Source organism: Bos indicus, chromosome 20 (assembly GCF_029378745.1).
Source record: "Bos indicus isolate NIAB-ARS_2022 breed Sahiwal x Tharparkar chromosome 20, NIAB-ARS_B.indTharparkar_mat_pri_1.0, whole genome shotgun sequence".
In the NCBI taxonomy this organism is placed as follows: domain Eukaryota; kingdom Metazoa; phylum Chordata; class Mammalia; order Artiodactyla; family Bovidae; genus Bos; species Bos indicus.
The window spans coordinates 27,894,556-27,906,526 of NC_091779.1; the positions used below are offsets into that span (position 1 = coordinate 27,894,556).

At 37.6% G+C, this 11,971-nt stretch overlaps 1 non-coding gene across 1 annotated transcript; it reads left to right on the forward strand.

Moving 5' to 3' along the window:
• Window positions 1–428: 428 nt before the first annotated feature.
• LOC139178107 (U6 spliceosomal RNA) lies at window positions 429–535 on the forward strand. The gene has a single exon (XR_011562529.1). It is a non-coding gene; the product is annotated as a U6 spliceosomal RNA (small nuclear RNA).
• Window positions 536–11,971: the final 11,436 nt, after the last annotated feature.

Below are 11,971 nucleotides of genomic sequence, written 5' to 3' on the forward strand. Positions count from 1 at the left end.
AGAAAGCGATAGTTGCTCAGCCACATCTGACTCTTTGTGTCTCCACGGACTGTAGCCTGTCAGACTTCTCTGTCCATGGAATTGTCTAGGCAAGAATACTGGAGTGGATTGCCATGCTCTCCTCCAAGGGATCTTCCCAATCCAGGGGTCTAACTCAGGTCTCCTGCATTGCAGGCAGACTCGTTATCATCTGAGCCACCAAGGAAGCTGTCAAAAGGGGCTTATAAAAATCAATCTCTTAAAAGGGGCTTAGAATGCCCTTTGGCTTCTTGTTTCTTCCTATCTCTTTAGCCTCATCTTTTTCAGCTTCCTTACCTCAGTCTTCAACAACACAGAAAACAATTTTAGATACTCTGCTTTCATATATAAGTTGTTACCCCCATGTTAAGTCTGATGAGTTCCTGTTCTCCCTTCAAACACCAGCTAACGTGCTCACTTCAGCAGCACAAAGAGTAATATTAGAACCACACAGAGGAGATGAGCAAGGCCCCCAGACAAAGATGGCATGCAAATCTGTGAAGAATTCTGTGTTTTCATACTGTGTGATTCCACTCATAGGAGGTACATGCAGTTGTCAAAATCATGAAGACAGAGAAGAGAAAAGTGGTTAGGGTGGAGGAGGAGAGGGTAGTTATTGTTCAGTAGGTGAAATACCAGTTTTGCAAAGTGAAACATTCTGTGGAGGGATGATGGTGATAGTAGCCCCGCAGTGTGCATGTACCTACTGCCACTAAACTGCATGCTTAAAGTTAGTTAAGGAGGTAAACTTCATCTTATGTGTATTTCGCCAAAATTAAAAAAAAAAAAACTGAAATTCCAGTCTCCTTTTCTCTGTACCCTTCCCATTCCCAGGATGAGTTATGCATTTCCGTTATTTAATCAGTATATTAAAATAACTGCACCTAAGTGAATGTCAAGAAGGCTAATCTTGAACCCCCTGCAGTTTAATATTCAAATATATGGTCAGACAATATAAATTTGTGAAAGATTGCCTGAGTGAAATACAATCCATGTGTTTCTATAGATCCAAAGCAATTCATACTTGAAATGAGCCACACAAGCAGATCTTCATACATCTGGACCATATGGTTTATTCTCTTGTAAAACTGCTTTTATTAAATGTAATTGGCCATTATGTCATCACTGACCCATGCTTAAAGCCGCTGTAAGAAAGTCAGCCATGAAATCCATTTAGTATACAGGTGTGTTAAGAGTGGTGTACTGTTGTTATTTCAGTATCTATGAGGAAAAACACTTTAGTTTTGGCACCAAGAATACCTTTGTTTTAATTTTCTTTGGAGGTAATATGAATAATGTTATTAATTTTCTCATTTTTCTATCCTCTTCAGAAACCAGAAAAGCCAACTGGTGGCTTGTTCTAGAGTTTTCTAGATCTTAGCTATACTATTCTGTATAGCCATTTGCTGTTGACTTCAAATTAACCATTAAAACTTTTTTTCCCCTCCAAATCCACTTCATTATTTGTGTTGCCTTTTATTTCATCTTGTTTCAGACCACTTTAAATCCATTTTTAAATAAATGAGGAATAAATGAACTAGTAAAAGTAACTAATAAATTCACCTTCCCTCCAAGTTCCTACTAAATATTGCATATATTTCTAGAATTGTTTTTATCACTGTTTATTTGCATTTCATGTGTGTTATTCACAGTGAACAATATAGTCTTTTAATGCATGATCTGTATCTTACTATAGTATTGTTTATCTCAGCAAAATTAGAATGCCTATGGAATAATATGCCTGTAAGTAAGTCTATTAGATTAAATTGATGTCTATAAAGAAATTAAAAAAATAGTAACTCTTGAAATCAGAATGTAATTTATTCATCTTTTTAACACACATGCCAATTTTTTGCTAATGGTAAAAGCTGAAGACTCAGATAATCTGCTGAAAGAATTCCCAGTCTTAAACAAATTCTCATTTATTCTATTTCTTGTGACTATTAGCATCCATCCAAGTATTCAACTCAATTCTTGCTCTTTGTGGTGTGTATGTGTGTGTGGTGTAGCAGACTACAGTTATAGTAGACGCATGGTTTTTCCAATAGTCATGTATGGATGTGAGACTTGGACCATAAAGAAAGCTGAGTGCCAAAGAATTAATGTTTTTGAACTATGGTGCTAGAGAACACTCTTGAGAGTCCCTTGGACTGCAAGGAGATCAAACCAGTTAATCCTCAAGGAAATCAATCCTGAATATTCATTGGAAGGACTGATGCTAATGCTGAAGCTCCAATCCTTTGGCCACCTAAATGTAAAGAGCCAACTCATTGGAACAGACCCTGATGTTAGGAAAGATTGAAGGCAGGAGAAGGACAGAAGATGAGATGGTTTGATGGCATCTCCAACTCAATGGACATGAGTCTGAGCAAGCTCCAGGATATGGTGAAGGACAGGGAAGGCTGGTGTGCTGCATTCCATGGGGTCACAAAGAGTTGGACACAACTGAGCAACTGAAGAACAACAGCCCAGCATAGTTGCATAAACATATCTCTGTTTCTCTCGATAAATAGATTGTTGTTTAGTCACTAAGTTGTGTCTATCTCTTTTGCGAGATAGCCTCCCAGGCTCCTCTGTCCATGGGATTTCCCAGGTAAGAATACTGGATTAGGTTGCCATTTCCTTCTCCAGGGGATCTTCCAGACCCAAGGATCAAACTCACCCCTCCTGTCTTGGCAGGTGGATTCTTTACCACTGAGCCACCTGGGAAGTTCCTACTCCACAGCTTGCCTCTGTTCAATTGTATCCCTATTAATGGCTTTATCTAGAAAATGCCAGCCCACTTTCCCTAAACATCATATCCAACTCGCCCTTGGACAGGGAGCATGATTTCCCAAGCTGAACTTGTTGCTGTCCACCCTTGGTTACTCCTCCTCTTAAGCCCCTGCTCTTCATGATTGGCATCTCCAGCTTCCTGTCCCCCAAGCCTGACCCTTGGAACTGACGAGTATCTCATCCTCCTCTTTTACTGTTTTTCCCCACAACTAGCCTATCGCCAACTCCTTCTCATCTCACCTAAGTACTTCTGAAATTCTCTCTTCAGAGTCATTCTACCAACCTCATATCCTGCAGAATTTTAGATGAGAACCAGGATTATTTCAATAATCTCCTAAAATTCATCCTTTTTATTTTGACTGCTGTTATTTGAAAGGCAAATATTACCATGTATCCTATCTGCTTAAAACTCATTCTTGACTGTCTACCATTCATGAATTCATGGTTTCCTCATTAGCATGGCAAGTGAAGTTTGTGTCCCAGGAGTAAACCTGTAGCTATGTGTTAGCCACTTGGATTTCTCTGCTCACACTACAGTGGTTCAAGTCTTCAGGAGTTTGCTAGCACCATTCTCTTTACCTGAGGGATTCTTTCTTCCCTTCTTCACCCTGCCAGGTAATAGAGTATAGATTTTAAGATCAAACAAATGCAGGTTTAGGTTTCAACTCCATTACTGATGTTCCTGTAATTTAAATGACAGAACAAGTCAAAACACTACTGATGCTTCTTTGCATGAGAATCATTACCAAACCAACTTGTTTAATTAATTCATAAAAAATTTTTTTTTGCTTTAGCAGAAATTTTAAACTCTACATGTGGGCTTCCCTTCTGACTCAGCTGGTAAAAAACCCACCTGCAATGCGGGAGACCTGGGTTTGATCCATGGGTTAGGAAGATCCCCTGGAGAAGGAAAAGGCTACTCACTCCAGTATTCTGTCCTGGAGAATTCCATGGACTATAGTCCATGGGGTCGCAAAGAGTCGGACACGACTGAGCTACTTTCTCTTTCACTTTAACTCCACTAAGTACCTGCTTATGGCTTTGAACTATCCTTAGCTAATCTATAGACAGTAACAGGTTTATATTCTGAATGAATTGAAGAACTTGCTTAGATTGTTAGCATCAGTTATTACAAAAGATTCCACATAAATTGTAAAGAATTAGGTTTTTTTCTTTCATATTTTTAATAAATGTGATCATAATAATTAAACATTCTATCTCAGGTATTAAGCAGGTTTTTTTTTAGATAAGAAGTGGATTCATTTAGAGAGAAACACACTCTACAGACAGAATGTGGCCATCTCAGAAGGCAAGAGCAGCACCAGGGTATGCAGTTGTCAGTTTTTGTAAGCAAATATTTTTATCCTGTGTCACACAAGTTAGTGTTAGCTCCATGTGTGTGAGTGTGTGTGTATTTACTTCAGTCAAATGGCAGATTTCCAAATTTATATCTTGCTTGTAAATGTTTTCATTAGGGAATAGAAAAAATAGTTTTATTCTTATTGGCAGGTGTAGTCCACATATGTGTTTATTCTAGAATTTGCAAACTGTGATCCAGTCATTTCAATCTGAAAATTGCAACCATATGTTTTAAAGGAATTCTGGCACTAGATGGATCACTTCTAGTGAGATTTAGTAGGTAGAAAAATGGCATAGATATCACTGTGGCAGTAAAGGAATTGTGAGCAGGGAAATGCTGCCCAGATGAGGACCAGAAGAAGCAGCACAGCACAGTCCAAGAGATGCTCATTACCCACCTGCTGCAAGAGCCCAGACTCTGAGAATTCTCTCTGTCCATTTCAGCTGGAAAACTTGAACTTCATGAAGAACAGTTCTCTTGAAATCTCCTCTTGAAATTCTAAGCTCTTTTCAGAACCAAGAAGATTATGAGGCAAACCCAGAAAGAGTCTTCATGGGTCAAAAGCAACCTTGAATAACACAAAGGTCATAGTCGACTAAAGTTTGGTGTTAACTCAAAGGGTTTGAACTGCATGAGTTTACTTACGTGCTAATTCTTTTTTCATTAAACACCTACTGCAGTACTACACAATCCGTGGTTGGTTCCCAGGGATGTGGAACCGCATTTAAGGAGGGTCAACTGTAAAACTGTACTCAGATTTCTGACTGTGCAAGAGGGTGGGCAGTCCTAACCCTCTTGTTCAGTGGTCAACTATATAGCAAAAGTTTCTACGAAAAGCAAAAATACTGTCTGTCACTTTTGACCATATATTGCTAGTGTTTTTTCTTACTTATTTTTACTTATTTATTTTAAATGCTTATTTATTTAGAAGGGTAGATTTTATTTGTTGCTTGTCATTGAAGTATAAGTGACTTCCTGAGGCTAAGTCACTTCAGTCATGTCTGACTCATTGCAACCATTTAGACTGTAGCCAGGCTCCTCTCTCCATGGGATTCTTCAGGCAAGAGTACTAGAGTGGATTGACATTTCCTTCTCCAGGGGATCTTACGGACTCAGGGATCAACCCCCTGTCTACTATGTCTCCTTCACTGCAGGCAGATTCTTTACTGCTGAGCCACCAGGGAAGCCCATAACTGACTTACAACCCTATGTTAATTCCAGATGCACAACAAAGTGATTCAGTATTTCTATACCTTACAAAATAATCATCACAATAAGTTTAGTTCCCATCTGTCACTATATAAAGTTCTTATATTACTGACGGTATTTCCCACACTGTATGCTACATTTCCGTGACTCCTTTATGTGTACCTGGAAGGCTGTACCTCTTAATCTCCCTCACCTCTTTCTGTCATCCTACCAGTTACCTCCCCTTTATCGCTGTGAGTCTGTTTCTGTTTTGTTATGTTTTTCTTTTTTTGTTCGTTACATTCCACATGTAAGTGAAATTGTACAGTATTTGTCTTTTTCTGTCTGACGTATTCCGCTTAGCAAAATACCATCTAGGTCCATCCATGCTGTCACAAATGCAAGATTTCGTTATTTTCTGTGGCTGAGCGATATTTCATTGTATGTGTATACCACATTTTCTTTATATATTCATCTGTCAGTGAACACTTAAGCTGCTTCCATATTTTGGTTGTTGTAAATAGTGCTCCAATGAACGTAGGGCTTTATATATCTTTCCAATAATTGTTTTCATTTTTTTCAGATATATACCCAGGAGTGGAGTAGCTGGATCATATAGTAGTTCTATTTTGAATTTTTTGAGAATCTCCATACTGTTTTCTATAGTGACTACACCAATTAACATTCTCACCAACAGTGCAGCAGGGTGTTCTTTTTTCCATATCCTCACTTCACTTCTTATTTGTTGTCTTTTTGATAACAGACATTCTGACAAGTGTGAGGTGATATCTCATTGTGGGTTTGATTTACATTTCCCCAGTGATTACTGGTGTTGAGGCTAGTAATTTTTAAAGGAACTTTCCAACAACTTAGGGATGTATTCAGAAAAAAAAAGATGTATATTCCATTTTACACTTTGAAAAGGAACATGCTGTTCTTAGTACTGGATATCTAAAGTTGGGACAACTACTTTTACCTGAAAACAGATTTTTTTCAGGTTCACATAAATATTTTACACAGATATAAAATGGTAACTGGGAAGTCCCTGGCAGTCCAGTGGCTAAGACTCCATACTTCCACTGCAGGGGCCCAGGTTCTATTCCCAGTCAGGAAGAAACTAAGATCCTTCATGCTGCATGGTCAAAAATAAGTAAACAAATAAATGCTGTCTTCTAAGCCACAAAACCCAGTTTACTTTAACTTCAAGTTAAAAAAGATTTAGAAGTACTCAGTAATTTTTGCTTTGGGGAAAGAAAGAATAGTAATAGCAAGTGGAGTATTTGGGGAAGTACAAAAATCAAAACATGAAATATAAATTGCTTGAGTGACCTTCTCTCACACTTTAGCTTCCACATCCTTTTGGTTTCTTCTTGTATATATACAACCATAATTTCTATTCAAGAGACTTGGAAATAATCAGAAGATCATCTATTCTTGAACACAGGTGACATAACACCCAACCCCAACATACACACAAATATCATTTCTCATCTGTGGTGAATGATTTTTCTACAAGCAACTGTAGGTATAAATTTTATACCTAAGGTATACAGAAGCACTAGAAATGAAAACTTGACAGCCAAAGACAATCTTCCAAAATCCTTTGATCTGGTCATGAAGAGAGACAAGAAAGCCTTCAATTCAATGTCCTATGATCAATAGCATTTGACTGCTATGTAGACCCAGAGCATAAAATCTAAGAAAAAGGAAGAAGGAGTAAATGAGGAGAGAGAGAGAGAAAGATGGGGGTGGGAAGAAGAAGAGGAGGCTAAGGAAGGAGAGGGAGAAATAGTATAAAAGAAGGGAGAAGGAGACAGCAAAGAGATGGGGCTAAAGAGAGAACTGTAGGGAAACCTCCAAAAAGAAAATATTTCTTCTGTAGTCAACCTTTTGGGATTTCATACAGTTGTTTTGTTTTGCTTTGCTTTGCTGACCTCCCCTGGCCATGTGAAAATACATTTTCAAATTCCACCTTCTCTGGTCTCATTTCCCCAGAACTTCCAATACTTTAGCACCCTGATGGGAAGTGCTGACTCATTGGAAAAGACACTGATGCTGGGAAAGATTGAGGGCAGGAGGAAAAGGAGACAACAGAGGATGAGATGGTTTTCCCCAGGCCAGAATACTAGAGCGGGTAGCTGTTCCCATCTCCAGGGGATCTTCCCAACCCAGGGATTGAACCCAGGTCTCCCACTTTGCAGGAGGATTCTTTACCAGTTGAGCCACCAGGAAAGACTTTAGATAGTATAACAGACTCAATAGGCATGAATTGAGATAGTGAAGAACAGCAGAGCCTGGCATGCTGCAGTCCATGGGGTTGCAAAGAGTCGGACACAACTTAGCAACTGAACAACAGTGACAACTGCCTCTGTGTCCTCAAGGGTTTCCTCCAAGAAAACACTCAGAGCCTGGCTCTTAGAGCCAGAATTACCATGTTAGCACAGCTGGAACCTACCACTGCAATTTGACTTTCCCTGGAGTGGGCAGCTAAATTACCATTTTTGATGCTTAGTGTTTTGCAGTTATTGTCTTAAGATTCTAATGCCTCTGGTAGTCCTTTGACCCCAGACTATTGTAATTTAGTACTAGATTTGCAGTTAGGTTTTTCTTTTTTAACATTAAAAAGTAGGAAAATGCAAATTTTGATGTAAAAGCACTGTCATTCAATATTGCAAATGTAAATTTTTGTCATTTTAAACTCAGATTATAGAGACAGGTACATACACATGGAAACATGCACATGGACACTTATATACATTGAATAGTCTATACTTTGTATAAACCAATATAGCATACATAAAGGTTCCCCTTTGCTGCTTTCCTTAAATCCAATACCCACTCTTCTCTCCCCAAACCAGTGCCAAGATATTGATTAGATTTCTTGAATCAATCTATGTTCTAATGTTTTTATATCTATGTTCTAGTGAAAGTGAAAGTTGCTCAGTTGTGTCCCATTCTTTGCAACCCTACAGTCACTGGAATTCTCTAGGCCAGAATACTGGAATGGGTATTCCCTTCTCCTGGGGATCTTTCCAACCCAAGGATCGAACCCAGGTCTCCTGTACTGCAGGCAGATTCTTTACCAGCTGAGCTACTTGGGAAGCCCAAGGATACTGGAGTGGGTAGCTTATCCCTTCTCCAGCATCTATGTTCTAATTAGAATCTGTGTTTTTTACCTTGTATATCTCCACCAACAATATATTGTATTGTCTTCTGTGTTTTAAACGTTTTTTCCATTAAAGTCTTTGTATAATTCAGCAAATTACCTGGCAGTATATATTTTTGTAACTCCTCTGATAGATTAATTTACCATTGCTGGTCATGATACAAATATATCACAACTTACTTACCCACTCTATTACTGACACTCATTTATGTTGTCATTGTTTCTCTGTTATAACAGTGCTGCAAAGAATGTTCTGGTACATAAGCCATAGGATGTGTACATACTCAGCTTCAATAAATAGTGTCAAGATATTTTCTAAAGTAGTTGTACCAATGTATATCCTGTAGGCAGAATATGCCTGTTTCCATAGTACCATACCCTTATCAGTGCTTGACTTTGTCAGCCTTCACTTTTCTTTTGCCAGTATGATGGCTATAGAATGATCTTATAGGGATTCCCCGGTGGCTCAGATGGTAAAGAGTCTGCCTGCAATGCAGGACACCTGGGTTTGATCCCTGGGTCCGAAAGATCCCCTGTAGAAGGACATGATAACCCACTCCAGTATTCTTGCCTGAAAAATCCCATAGACAGAGAATGGTGGGCTACAGTCCATAAGGTTGCAAAGAGTAGGAAACGACTGAGCAACTTCACTTTCACTTTCTTTTCAGAATGATTTTGCAGTATAGTTTTATTTCTTAATTGTATCAAAATACAGTTGATTTTCAATACAGTGGTAATTTATTTTGCATAGCATAATAACTCAACTGAACATATACATTATTTTTCATAGTCAGTTTGGTTTCAATTTATAGTTCTCTGATTGTCATTAGTTAAATCCTGTGTCTTTCATTTCCTTGTGGCTCATTTGCGTTTTTCTCTCTTCAATCAGAGGGTACTGTTCTTGACCCTTACTCATTTTTCTCTTGGCTACTTTCTTTCCTTCTTCCTCTCTCCCCATCCTCCCTCCCTTCTTCCTTTCTCTTTCTCCTTTTCTTCCTTTCCTCCTTCCATTCCTTCCGCCCACATCCTCCTCTTTGTTTCTTTTTAATTGTCAGAGGTTTGTTGTAATAGCCTTTATAAATTCTTCTCTCTGTATGTGCCTTGTTTTAAATTTTGTCATAGTTTCATTTGTTGCAGTTCAAATTTCAATATAAGCAAATATAATAACCTACTTACTTAGAAGTCAGACCTCTTGTATAATTCTTAAGACATCCTTTCTTATCCCAAGTTTCAAAACATGTTCTTCTAAATGTTTATCAATTTTTTTAGATTTTTTTTGACATTTTGAAATTGAGTCCATCTGTAATTTATTTTATTTTACAATTTTATATAAGGATCAAATTTACCTCTTTCCATGTAGAAAGTCAGCTGTTTCAGCATTATTTATTTAGTCCATCTTTCCCCCTATTTCTATGGTACATAAATTCTTATATATGTTAGAGTCTATCCAACTCTTTATTGTTTATATAGATCTTCTTATCTATTCCAGGATCAAACTCACATGGTTTTAATTAAGTATTTATTCATAAGAAGCCTTAATATCTATATGACAGATCACTTGTCTTTATTCTTCCTTTTTTATACTTGTCTTGGTTGTCTTGGCTGTTTATCCTTTAAAATGAATTTTAGAATCTGTTTGTTCAATTTCAGTAAAAACTACATTGAAGTCTTGATTAAAACTGTACTGAACATTTATAAAAATGTTGTGAATTTCTTCATCTATGAACATAGTTTGTCTCCATTTATTCAGATCTATTTTATTTCCTTCAATAACATTTTGCCATTTTTTAATACAAGCCTTAGGCCTCTTTTGTTGTATTTATTCCAAGGGAGTGTACAGGTTTTGTTGCTGTTCTGAATAGGAAGTCATTTTTCACTGCATTTTTCTATTGGTTATTTATGTTATATTAGAACATAACATTTCTTATATAATATAAGAATATTTGGGGTTCTGCTACCTATGGTAACCTTGTCTTATTAGCTTATATACTATTTTAGGTATATAAATTTTTCTAATTTGTATACCTAATTCAGTGCCAGCAAGTGATAATAGCATTGTTTCTTCCTTTTCAAATCTTACATATGTTATTTCTTAATTTTCTCTTCATCTTGAGAATTGTCATTTTGTAGCCATTCTCTTTTTGTTCCTGATTTTAATTTGGAAGTGTTTCCAATATTTTGTCAAAACTGGGAAGTCAGGTGAAGTTGTTTTGTTAAATACAGTTTACCTAGTTAGAGTTTACCTAGTTACCTATTAGTAACTTCTGTTACTAATTTGATAGTAGTTTAGTAATATTTTAAAAAATCAATCTTGAGTTTCATTAATTGCTTTGTTTGTGTCTATCAGGAAGGTTATATGATTTTTCTCCAATTTCTTCTTATGAAAACTTTCAAAAATATAGAAAATGAAAGAATCTGTAGCATATGCTACAGCCTGTTTTGCTTTACTAGGTTGGAGAAACTCTCCTCAACTTGGCAATACTCATAGATCGAGTCCTCACCTAAAAACCAGGGACAATTCCTCTGCTACTCAGGAGACTGATATTAACTCCTCAGTGTGAATGAACACTGAGTAAAATAGTAGTGAGTTTCTATTTTTTCTTATAAAATGGATCTAATACACACTCACTAGGGTTTTGAGAGGATTGTATAAGATAATACACATAAAGTTGGTCCCAAGCCCTTAGGATGAAGTAAAAATTCAACCAGTGGCAGCCATTTTTACTATTAATGTCTTAATGTCCTTCAGGAGCTGTTGCCCCATCCTTAAGGTTACCTCCTATTAGCTGGTGGTTTAGTCACTAACTGGTGTCCAACTCTTTTGTGACCCCGTGGACTGTCATCCTCCAGGCTCCTCTGTCCTTGAAATTTCCCAGGCAAGAAAACTAGGGTGAATTGCCATTTCCTTCTCCAGGGACCTTCCTAATCCAGGGACTGAACCCTCATCTCCTGCTTGGCAGGCAAATTCTTTACTAATGAGTCACCTGGGAAGCCCATGGGTTTGGAAAGCAAGTGAAACTTAAACTTTAAAATGTACAAAGCAAGATTTCTGACTCACAAGCAAGAAAATTATAAGAAGCAATTGGGCTTCCTAGGTGGCACAGTGGTAAAGAATCTGCCTGCCAATGCAGAAAACACAAGAGACGCGGATTCAGTCCCTGAGTGGGGAAGATCCCCTGGAGGAGGAAATGGTAATCAACTTAAGTATTCATGCGTGGAAAATTCTACAGACAGAGGAGCCTGGCAGGTTACAGTTTATGGGGTCACAAAGAGTTGGACACGACTGAACCCACATGCACACATACACACACACACATAATCAAGTACAGTCCAACTAGAAATGTTTCCCAATGATAAAAGACAAACATTATTAACAACACTTCATACCCCATCAGGCAGATGGAATGTTTAATATAAAAGAATTTTCCATATGTCAAATCCTACTGCTTAAATAACCATTTTGA